The 12,759-nt window shown below is 23.1% G+C and overlaps 1 protein-coding gene across 1 annotated transcript in view; it reads left to right on the top strand.

Annotated features, from left to right (window-relative positions):
• Window positions 1-6,536: 6,536 nt before the first annotated feature.
• LOC112599491 overlaps window positions 6,537-12,759 on the top strand; it is an 11,001-nt gene continuing 4,778 nt past the window's right edge. The window contains exon 1 of the mRNA XM_025346413.1: window positions 6,537-6,622. The gene's annotated coding sequence lies outside the window, so the exon portion shown is untranslated. The remainder of the gene's footprint in view (window positions 6,623-12,759) is intronic.

Below are 12,759 nucleotides of genomic sequence, written 5' to 3'. Positions count from 1 at the left end.
ATAGTTACGTATTGCTAATCATATGAGTATACGACCAATTTAAAATAGATAGTAATGCTTTAATTTTATCAGAGACAGATTATCGATAACAATGTTTTAATTTATAACTTTTAGTTATATTACTATTTTAGTCTATTTATATATTGAAATGCTTATACATTTTGTTACAATTACACAATAATTGTATTAAAAATTCTAATCATTTGTTTGTTTTACACAGAGAAAAATTCAAAAAGAAATGGCATCGTTCATTAAAGATCCTCCTCCAGGAATGGTTTTAGATACTACCAGAGCTGAAAATAATTTTACTATGTTAGTAAAAATAATAAATACTTTTATTTAATTTTACCTACCATTTTGTGTTGAATTTTACTTTTTAGTTGGATTATACATATGAAAGGTGCTAATGATACTTTATACGCTGGAGAAGAATTTAATTTGAAGATAAAATTTGGAACCAAGTATCCATTTGAACCACCTAAAGTAAATAATTAATATTTTACACTTTAATACCTAACTTATTGATAATATTTTTTTAAGATTACATTTGTGGGTGAAAACATTCCAGTTCATCCACATGTGTACAGTAATGGACATATTTGTATATCTATTCTTAAGGATGATTGGTCACCAGTATTGTGTATTCATGCTGTTTGTGTTTCAATTTTGTCTATGCTAAGCAGCTGCAAAGAAAAGGTGGGTGATTAACAAAACATTACATAATTATAATTATAATACTATAATATCTAATTTTTACTAAATTAAAATAGTGGCAAAATATTTAAATAAATAAATATTCACTAAATATATGAGTTGATCCATCAGTCATTATTGTATTATTGTTTATATATGTATATATGTATATAAATATATATTGACTATTTTCAGTATATATATATATATCTGTAAAAGGTTAAAGAACTATTGATACATTTTTTTACTTTAGAATGTAATTAAGAAGTTTATTAAACATTTTACTTATGAAAGCATATTTTTGGGGGTTTTGATAATATTATACTTTGTTGTCTAGTTGTCTATTTTAAAATAATTATATAGAACAATAAATTTTCCTCTTTTAGTTAAAATATCTATTTATTATGTATTTAATACTGTTTACAAAAAAAAAAAAAAAATAAAAAATCATTTTTGAAGATTTCTAGTTTATAATTATCATATTTTATTAAATATTTGTATACACTGAGAGTAATATAATATTTTGGAAATTAAAACCCCTAACTGTAAACATATACAATAGGTATTTTACAGGCAGGATATAGTAAATACTCATTGACTGTAATTATTTGCTAACTAGCATTTCTAAAATAATTCTTGAGTACATTAATATGGAATATTTCTACATTTTTCTAAATAATTTATTATATTTAAAATGTTTATATGTTAAAAAAGCATAGATTCACTTTAACTTTAACTGTGCAACTTTTATTTAATTAGTATAGATATAAATTTATATATATAAAAAAAAAATAATAAATAAATGAAATTAATATATGAATAATTGCAAATGATTAGGGTCTATAAATGCAATAAGGACAGGTAATAAAAGTATCTCTGGTTATCTCTGCCATTCAATAATCATTTTTATTAGTTCTTACTCAATTTACTTATAAATTAACACTAAATTTCATGAACAATCAATTATCTAACTCAGGGGTCGGCAACTCGCGGCCCGCAAAGCAATTTTTAATGGCCCGCACAAAGGTGGTTAATTTTTGTGTTTTACTTTTGTTCAATAACATTTTTCATATAATTTTCAATATTATATAATTCTTTTTCCTTTATAAATAAAATCTAATCTAACCGTTTCATAATAGCAATACAATTATAAGTATTATATCATAATATGTAATTTTTTTTTTTTAATGTGGCCCTTGATGAACAATTGAAAAAAAAAATGGCCCATGTGGTTAAAAAGGTTGCCGACCCCTAATCTAACTAACCATAATGGTATAGTCACTGTTTAAATATAAAAAAGTAAATTACACTATTTATTTCTACTGGCATATAATTGCATTATATAATACATCATGGTATATGTATCTATGTTAATAACATAATGTTTTATAATTCATAGAAATTGCCTAGAGATGATCATATTTACTTACAATTAATAAATGAATTTGAATAATCCACAAGAGGTCCATTGGTTGTATCATGGTAAGTAGATAAAATCAAATAGTGAAATTACCATTTCGGTAATGTATTATCATAATATTTATTGAAAATGAATATTTTGTATTTATTTTCTTTTTAGATGACGAAGTTTGAAGTATAAACAACCATTATTTTTTCATTTCATTACCTACATATTTTCATTTCCCAAAATTATGTTCTTATTTTTATTACAATTAAATTCATTCACTCCATCAAAATCATTCATTGTATCAAATTACTAATTTATTGTACAATATTAATATTTAAATAAACATCATTAAGCCTTAAAATTTTTATACACTTTAATAAATATGTAATATATTATTTCTTATGTTGAGTAATTTATCTTAAAAATAAACCTAAACCCATAGTGCTATTAAAATATACCATAAACATTATATGTACTTATTATAACGAAAAAATATCTGTAAAAAATCACATGTTTTATGCACATTACACACAAGAAAATATTAAATTTTAAATCATAGATAAATGAAGTTTAAAATTATTAACTTAATATATTGGTACCTAGTTATGTATTATTATTACATAGGGTGTTACCACTGGGTATCTTCCCTAATCTAATTATTCATATTATTCTTACTTGTCACCTATCAAACCTACTTATTATACTAAGAATATGTATAGATTGTAGATTATTTAAATAAAAAAAAAAAAAAAAAAAAAAAAAAAAAAGGTATGTATTAAATGAAAAATAACACTAGGTATTTTAGTTATTTACATAGTTTCTTTTAGTAATTTATATTATTATATCACCTAGATTTTGTCTTACATAAAAGGTTGTATTTAATATTGATTATTTTATTATTTAACTTTATGTTTTGAATGGAGCGATGAATGTATCAATTTTCAATGACGAGTCTTAAGTTTATGTGTGTGTGTGTGTGTGTGTGTATACGTGTACACAATAAGCAGTCGATAAATACTTCAATTTTCAACTTTGAAGGTGGAAAATCGTATCTAGTTTATTCTAGATGGCAATACAAAATTTCTCTGCAATATTCAAAATAATTCGGAAAAAAATTTAAATTAAAAATAAGGAAAAACTAGAATTTTTACACAAATCCAATTTTTATCAAAATAGAATTTGTTTTTTTAATGTAAGTCTAAAAAGAATAACCATAGATATTCTTCAAATGTTTATACTATAATTTTCTATTTATGATAAAATTTTGATTTTTTTGAGTAATTTATAGGTATAAGAAATTTTAATTTTTTTTTTCTATTAATATCGATTGGACATTATTTACTGAGTAGAAATGCTTGAAATTTTAATACAATGTTTTTTATAAGTTATTAAATTTTCTATAAAAAAATATCAAAAATGTAATCATAAGCAGTGTTGACCTGGATTTAAAGGGCCCAGTAAGTATTTAGGTATTTTAAGGGTCTATCAAATATACACCTTAAACTTTTTTTTTTACAGCTTTCAATGTTATGAAAAAAGTTCAAATATTAAGGTTAACAATATCTATATTTATACAATATGTAATTACAAAATGCATGAAATGCGTATAAAAATTATATAACTGAATACAGAATAGAACTAGATATGCTAACTGAGGATATTCAAAAAATTAACCATGCAATAAAACTATACGAGTATACGACCAATTTAAAATAGATAGTAATGCATTTAATTTTTATCAGAGACAGATTATCGATAACAATGTTTTAATTTATAACTTTTAAGTTATATTACTATTTTAGTCTATTTATATATTGTTTTTAATTGTCTATAATAATATTTTTATTATGTTAATTATAGTATTGACGTTAATTCTTTATTTGTGCGGTAAATGGTGATTAGCAGTCAAACATGTTGGCACTCACAATAGTTTAGATAAAATGTAATACAACCGCTCTTTGCAAGTGCCAAGTGATAATAATAAGCAGCAATAATCTGGTTTATAATAATTTAATTTAATTTAATATAATTGTAAAATGTACACGTCAACAAATATAGTATAATAATATTACTGTAGTACATGCTGTCAATGTTGCACTCATTTTCGTTGGCAATCTTAATGTTTTAATGGCCAGGAAGAGTCGGTAGAGAAATCGTGTGCAATCGTACAAACGTGATTGGAGGTACTCGATTGTGCTACTAAATGAGATAATCGAATATTACTAAAAGAAATGACTTAGTAAAAAAAAATATATAACGAAACATACTCAGTGATTGGGCTGGCTGTCTCAGTAAGATTCTACATTAATCGTTCTTATAACTCATAAGAAAAAATGTAATATATATATTTAAGCATATTTTATTTTTATACCTACTCATTTGAAATTCAAGTTTTGTCAGAAGTAATTCATACTAAAACAAAAAAATCTAAAAAAGCATAGTTTGTTTTTATAGAAATTTAGAGTTCAAAGTTGAACCTAATCCTATGCTTAAACTTTGAGTAATGTTCATTATTTTTTTATAATAAAAAAACATTTTTGGTAGAGACATAAACTTTTATGTATGTAATTACATTTTAAAATGCAGTATTTATGTTTTATTTACAAAAATTATTTAAACCTATTGAATTATGATAAGTAAAATAAATTACTTTAATAGCAATATCAAAAAATAAACTTAGTGATGTTGTAGTGTCATAGACGATCACCGTTCAATTTCGTTAATTTTTCTATTTATTTAATTCAAATTTTACACATCAACCAAAGTCACTCACTAGAAACCTACTTTACAGCACAACAATATCCATTTACTTAATTGTTTACTATTTAATTTTAATTTTTTTATTTATTCTTCAACTAAAATTATATTAAATAGTTAACTCTTAATTCTAAATTAAAATGTAAAATTTTATAATATTGATTTTAATAAATATTGTTCAATAATTGTTAAGTAGTAAAACGATGGTATATAATTGTTCGGAATATTGATAAAAAAAAAATCAAACGGTTGACGTTTGTCGTCTCTTTTATGTCAGTATTCGTGACTGCGGTTACACGGAGTAAATGTCAAATAAACGACACAATAATATAATAAATTATTCTCAAAATATAATTTTAAAAAATGTTTTATAATTTGCAACATAATCCTTTGAGTTTTGAGAATTGTAATAATCTTATAAATTAATAAATTGTAAATATCTAAATAAATAAGAAAATACTGATTAAAATTTAAAAAAATAAGAATTTTCAGCATTATTATTTATTATTATACTTGGTATAATTTTAAAAATCTTTTGATTCTTTTTTAAGCTGTTTATAAGCGAATGAAATTTTTAAATTGTAAAAAAAGCTTTGAAATGTAGCATAATATTTCCCAAATTATTCTTGTGTGAGTGTAAAAGTATTAAAAATACATAGCCAACGATTTATTTTATGCATTTAAAGTTAGAATTTTGATAAAATTCGTTAAAATAGCAAACATTTACAAACTATTTTGTTATTTGAAATTAAAATAATGTAAAAAATTAATGAAAGATGACAAATAATGAAACTAAAAATTTCTAAAAATTAAATTTAAAAAAAAATTTTTAATATTTTAAATTTTATACTAAAAATTATACGAATTATGACGCGTTTAAAACTAAAACTAAAAGTAATTTTTAGCGATGATTGCTCGATGCAGTCACTATTTAGAACTCCAAGATGTCAATACAATTCTTAGGTATATTTTAAATTGTATGTATTTCGTTTTATTCGTGTACCCACATTCTACGTACAAATAATCTGCATTTAAGAAACACGTTTATAATATGACCACAACTGTACAAAGGATAAGCCTATTGAAAATACAAATTTATATTTTAAACTATAATTACCTGTGTTACCTATGTGTTTAGTTATTTCTGGAAATTCAGAAGTCATTGATTGATCAATGATATAAGAAGTGTAAAAAAAATGTACATACAAACATCATAATTAGAGGTCATTTACTGCGATTCAGTCCCGATTTGCCGACATCTAATTCGCCGACTACTCGTTTCACCAACACAAAAACCGGTCTCCGGTAAAAATGGAAAAAGTTCTAACTCGCCGACAAATAAAATTGTAGGTTCACATGCAAAATATAAAAATAATTTTTATGTGGAAAAATTAAAATCTACAATCAACAGTCAAAATGTTGATAAAACTTCACTATAATATTATATTGTTAGTTGACAGTTAATAATTATTGCACTGTTAGTTAGTTATTTTATAATTTATTTAATAATATTAATATTAAATTTAAAATTTTGTGGTTTACAGTTTATAATAAATTTTGAGCGTGATGGCTTACTGAGCGTGTAGCGCTTAATAATGCTATTGGTAGACCAAAGCCAAACATATTTATCTTGATCAAAGAACTAAAAAACCAGCAAACAAACTTTGAACTTGACCTCACACCACCAAAAAATTGCAATCAGCCACCAAAGACGAAAACTAAATATCGGAAATTAGAAGAAAAGTTATAATTTTCAAAAGAAAGGTACCTATAACATTTATTAATTTGAAATTGATTATTTTTTCTTACGTTTAAAATTACAATTTTAGGCTATAAAGACATAAAGTGGTACAATTTGTATTATATAATACTTGAACGCAATAATGTTTCATTTTCATTTAGGAAATAGAAGCTCATCATAACTCATAACCTCATAAATTATGAGGTCATAATACTCACACTATACCTATTATATTTTAAATTATACTATATTATAATATATTATATTATTTACTGTCGGTGAATTGGGTTTTGTCGCGTCTGTTGGCCAATCGGTACGACACGTTTACTGTACTTCTTTTCGACTTACAGAGAACCTAAAATACTAATGATATTGTGTTTTAATAATCATTTATTTTATTTAAAAATGTTTTTATTAAATTTAAACTTAATTTTAATAGATATCATTAAAAAATAAAATAAAATAAAATAAACCAATTCATTTACTGTAGTATGTAGCTGTAGAAAATTCATATTTAAAAAAATTAATTTTGTTGTGTTGAATCTAAATAATTGGTAAGTATTATTTTTAATACAGTTAATATATTATATGACGTACGTATATAAATTATAAATAAATATGTACACCCATGTTTAATATTTCGAAATAATTGTTTACAATGTGTGTATCTACTGATTACTACTATTTAGTAGTTATGTGACATATAGGACAATAATATTAATTTTAACCACGAAAAAAGCTTTTTGACATTAACTTGTGTAGCCGAAAACATTATGTATTGTAAATTCATGAATTTCTCAATTTCTGGTTATTTGGATAACATTAAATTTAAGTGTTGTAGATCATTAGCTTAGTTATTTAAAACTGTACAAAATAATAAATATTATTATTTTCAGAAATAATAATAGGTAATTTAATTTCATTGCCATTCCCAGTATAGTATTTGTTATCTCGAAAGTTTTTGTATAATAATTTTTGAAGCCGAAATAACGTTTAACGTCAAATATTCGACAGATCGATATTACGGCAATTAAACGTTATCTTATTATTATTATATTTATTATCATTATCTATATCTTCTCACGGTCGGGTCAGTATAGTAAAGTTGCGGACCTAAATAATTATGTGTTGACCGTTTAATAGCTATAGCGTCATAGCTATTAGTGTTCATATAATATATAACATTATATTAATTAATTATTATATTTTTCAATATTTATACATTTTTTAAGTGTTTATGTTTTACGCAAATAAATTATATACTTTTACCGAAGTAGTTAGTGATTTAAAACAATCCCCCCTTCGGCTCTAACAATAATATATACTGTATAGGGCTTATTATTAATTATGTAGAAATTAAAATTTATTAAAGACAAGTTTGTAAATTCTAAGACAAATAATAATATAATTATTATCCCATTTCTAATTATTTATATGATTTTACAGATCTACGATTTTTTAATTACTTATTGTTAATTATTAATTTACCATTCATCATGAACAAATAAAATAGGTATTGGAATTTGAAACAGAAAATTTCAAAAAATCTTTTATATAAAATGTAATTTTCAGTTCGGTTCATGTAGAAAAATGATTAAGGATTCTGGTCTGGTTTTTGTCACTATTTTTAAAAGGTTTCGATATAAAACCGAGTAATAAGTATACTGTATACATATTATTCGATTTGAATATAAACAAAATATTATTAAGTATATTAGTGATATTAGAAAGTCTAAAGCTAAATTTTTTTTTTCGAATAATTTTAAATTAAATGATTTCAACATAAAAATAGTTAAAAAGTTGTTTTTAATCTCGAAACCCCCAAAATATATACTTTTTTAAATAAAAAAACAAAACAAATAATTCGTGTTGTTCAGTGTATGATAATTAATAACGATTAAATAGATAATCTTATCATATAAGAATCTTATAGTAATATATTCTACTAAAAAAATTTAAAACTAATGGTAAAATTTGATGATTAGTAAAGTTTATTGATAATACATTCAAGTGCTATCCGATACTTTTCTTTCAAATTTATAAACATTTATGACAATCAATTTTTTAATACTGGCAGTTCACACATTTCTACCAAGCAAATCAAATAAAAACCACACAAAAAATTTGTACACTTTCATATTAATTAAAAATTAAACTTACTTCATCAGCAAAATTCATTTTAAAATTGAATCAATTAATGCATTTTAAAGAAATATTTCTAAATTTCAAATAAAAAGGATGCCATTTCCATTTTTCTAGTATATAATATGTATTGACTATATTTAATGCAAAATACAACAAATTCAATTTATGGCTCATAATAAATATCACATCTGACTTTTTCTTTACAGACACAAATTTTATAAGATTGGCATAATATGTACCAGAAAATCATTTGATAAATACATTTGAAGAATTAATAGATACTCATTTTTACACAGATATTGAAAATATTTTAACAACCACTTATAGATTACCTTATGGATGTAAATAAATTAGAGTTAAGATTAAATTTTCAACTTTTTTTAATAATTTTTTCAATTTGTAATATTTTCTCTATAAAACTAAAGTAAATGAATAAATAATTTATAAAATTAACAATGATAAAAAATCATACAAAAAAGCAAAATGATCTTAATAGATCAAGCATAATACATTTTTAATTGTATAATCTTAATAATTTAAAACTGTATCAAAAATAAATAAAATAAATAAATAAGCATTTTATACTGTTTGTTAGATTATACAGATAGATTGTTTAAAATGCTTGTTTATTATTTGTTCTTATTTTATATTTTTTTTGGTTGTTGCTATTTGAACAAGTTCCAACTGTAACATAAAATACAATTTTTCATCTTTTAGAGTCTTGATATTTCCATCAAGTAGCATATTTTGACTTGATGTTAGATTTTTTAAACACCCTGATGTTTCTTCAGCACTTTTTATAGATCTAGTATTACGTTTTGAACCAACTATCCCTCCTAAAACAGAAAAATAACTTATATTGTGCTGTTGCAAGCTGACATTATTTCTACAAAAGTATTGAGTGATAGTTTATACTTAAAATTTGTCTATTATTTTTTACAGTATCTACAGTAAAATCATATTAGTACCCATAAGTATATTGTGTACCTATGTATCATTTAGCATTTATGAATTTCATAGGTATTTTAATTGACTTATAATTGATATTTTTCCTATAATTAAATCTGAAACCATCAATAATGTAATAAATATATATAGATTATTTTTTAAATGTTAATTACTAATTTTTAGGTTACATTTTTATATTATTTTCCTTAAAAATTCATATATTTCTTACTTTCTTTATTATTATTATTATTATTATATTTTTTTTTTAATTTTTGTTATATTTTAATAATAATAATAATATGATAGAAATAATAAGATGATTCAAATAAAGTTTTTTTTTCAAAACTACCTACTACATTATTGGTTATTGCCTTTTGGCTCACTATAAATATATTTGTTATGTGGTGATGACACACATATATGTGTATAAAATTAGGTTATCTGGATGGATTTTAGATATTTAATATTAGTATTTTCTTTTTTTTATATATATGAACCAATATTTGTTACAAAATAAAATTTATGAAGTACAAACTTTTTATCATGATTTTTTAAACATTAATATTTGATTAACTATATTTTATTAGTAATTTATTTACTATTAAAACTAAATGAAAACATGTAGCTATATTAAAAAAAAAAAAATTTATTTGAAATTTTATGAATACAATTTTTATTAATTATTTCTGTCATTTCAAGTATTTACAAATGTAAATACTAACATCTATTAAATTTACTTTAGTCAATCTAAGCTTTAAACTCAATTTTAAGTAATCTGAGTAATAATTTCTTTTTGGTGACAACTATTCTTTAATACAGTATTGAAAATTACTATAGTAGCCCTAAACAACATTCAATCAGGAATTTTGGAATATCTAAACATTTCAATAAAACTTTTATTATCTATTATTAGAATCAAAAAATTGTAACAAATAAAATTCAAATATCTAATATTGAGTAATAAATTATAATACATATCAGATTTTAGTAAGTTTATCATTAATTGTATTTCAGGCTGAGCTTGAATAGCAATTTTAAGTGTCATACAACATAGATGTATAAGTAATTAAAAAATATCAAGTACCAATTACATCAAAATGTAAAACTTAAACTAATGTGTTCTTGTATTTAGCAATTAGCTCTTGCCCAAAATTCATCTTACACTTATTAACTAGTCGCATACTTATTCTAAAATGGTAGGTGGTTGCTCCTACACTTGTGTTCGGTGTTTCTAATTTAAGATGACTATTTAATACAAATTAATTTATAAAAATTAATACTAAATGTAGTATTAAGATTATACAATAATACATAATATTTATTACTCAATTAAAACTAGATAAATGTATTAGTTAAAATTCCAATTTCCTCTTCATTATGCTAAGTGGATATAAAATTAATGTTTTTACTGTCTCATATAAATCATTTAATATTTGTGTATATAACCATGAGACAAGAACTTAATTTGTTACACTCATTGCTAATAAGTAATAAGTAATAATTATTGGGAAAAAAATGTTTAATACCTTTCATAATTCTTGATAGACGATATTTTTTTTTGAAATAGCGTTTTTCAAAAATTGTTGGTACAGCATCCGAATAAAGTGTATTCGCCTCTTTAAATTGATTTAAAACACGGTATAAAAATGAAATGAGCATATCTATGGTTTGGCAAAATTTCTCTATTTGTTAATTTACACCGATTGATCCATACCTGACGTCTTTTTGGACATGTTGAAATCTAACATACAATTATAATATACAATTGATTAGATTGGCATGCTCTGTTTACTTACACTATGGTAATATTATTAAGACTTACACGTGGAAAGATAGTCTGAATTGTATTTTGAGTTGTTGTTCGGTACACAAAACAAACGTTACATTTACAAATTCATAGATATGTTGTAATTTTGTAAAGCTCGATCACTATATATATAGGTATTGAAGTAGTCTTGGACGAATACCTAGTTGGAGAAAATGTCCCTGACTATCGAATGCCTACCTTCACATATACAGAACGTGGTATATAATCACGTTCAACCAGTAATAGCAATATTGAATTATTTAATGACCGTGCAATGACTACACTTATTCACGCGCCTGTATTCAAATCGCAAAATCCTGATTATTAAACCAAATTTAAAAAATTAAACTGTTTTTATGTTTTTGTTACAATCCGTTTTGCATAAGTTATAGTTTGGGTTTGACAGTCCTCACTTTCACCTAGAAGACGTATGCATCCAGAGTATCCTGCGTAAAAGAATGCAAATATTTACTTGGAAAAAAGGTCATATTGGTTGTATTACATGGGCTTGCATTTGAAAAATGTTGTTACTTATACGTTAATTACAATTAAACGTTATTCTACTTGCGTTTATTGTTATTCAGAATTAAAATTTTTATTATTTTATAATTTATTAATTAAATAATTGAAATTAATTTTTTTTTTTAATGATATACTATATATAACGTTTTGTGTTGTTTGGTTTGATAATATATCATATATTTTGTTAATCGTCATGTTTTGTTTTGTGTTATTTAATTATTTATATCGTTTTCCGTTATAATTACATTTACAATTTCAATCAGTTTTTATCGTAAATATAACGTTAGTTATAACACTGCGTGTCCGCATTCCACCAACAAAGATTTCACATTATACCTTCTATTTAGTTAAATTATACATTCATGTACGTCTTATGTCATATACACGAATCGAAAACTATCATCCTATCATGTGTTAACTAAATAGTAACAGCTAAAGACGTTATCGCGTTCACCGCGCCGACTGTCGTATCAACATTTATATATGTATTTTGTATTTATATATGTACAAATAGTCACTGAAAATATAATTAGGTACGAAAATCGTTAGTTGAAATTCCGGAAGTATTTACATCTTTAATGTCATAGATCTATCGTACAAAAAAATGTTTGTTTAATTTATTGTAAATTTATGTCTGTAAGGCTACCTGATATTTTTAAGAAAATTTGTACATAAAATACTATTTTAGTTATTTTTATTTTGATTTAATAGAGCATGCACCGAACGAAGCACAACAGA

The sequence above is a fragment of the Melanaphis sacchari genome, unplaced genomic scaffold (assembly GCF_002803265.2).
Source record: "Melanaphis sacchari strain LSU unplaced genomic scaffold, SCAv2.0 Contig51_pilon_pilon, whole genome shotgun sequence".
NCBI lineage: Eukaryota > Metazoa > Arthropoda > Insecta > Hemiptera > Aphididae > Melanaphis > Melanaphis sacchari.
Note: the sequence above shows the minus strand (reverse complement) of the source record. Positions and strands in the feature narration are given on the sequence as shown.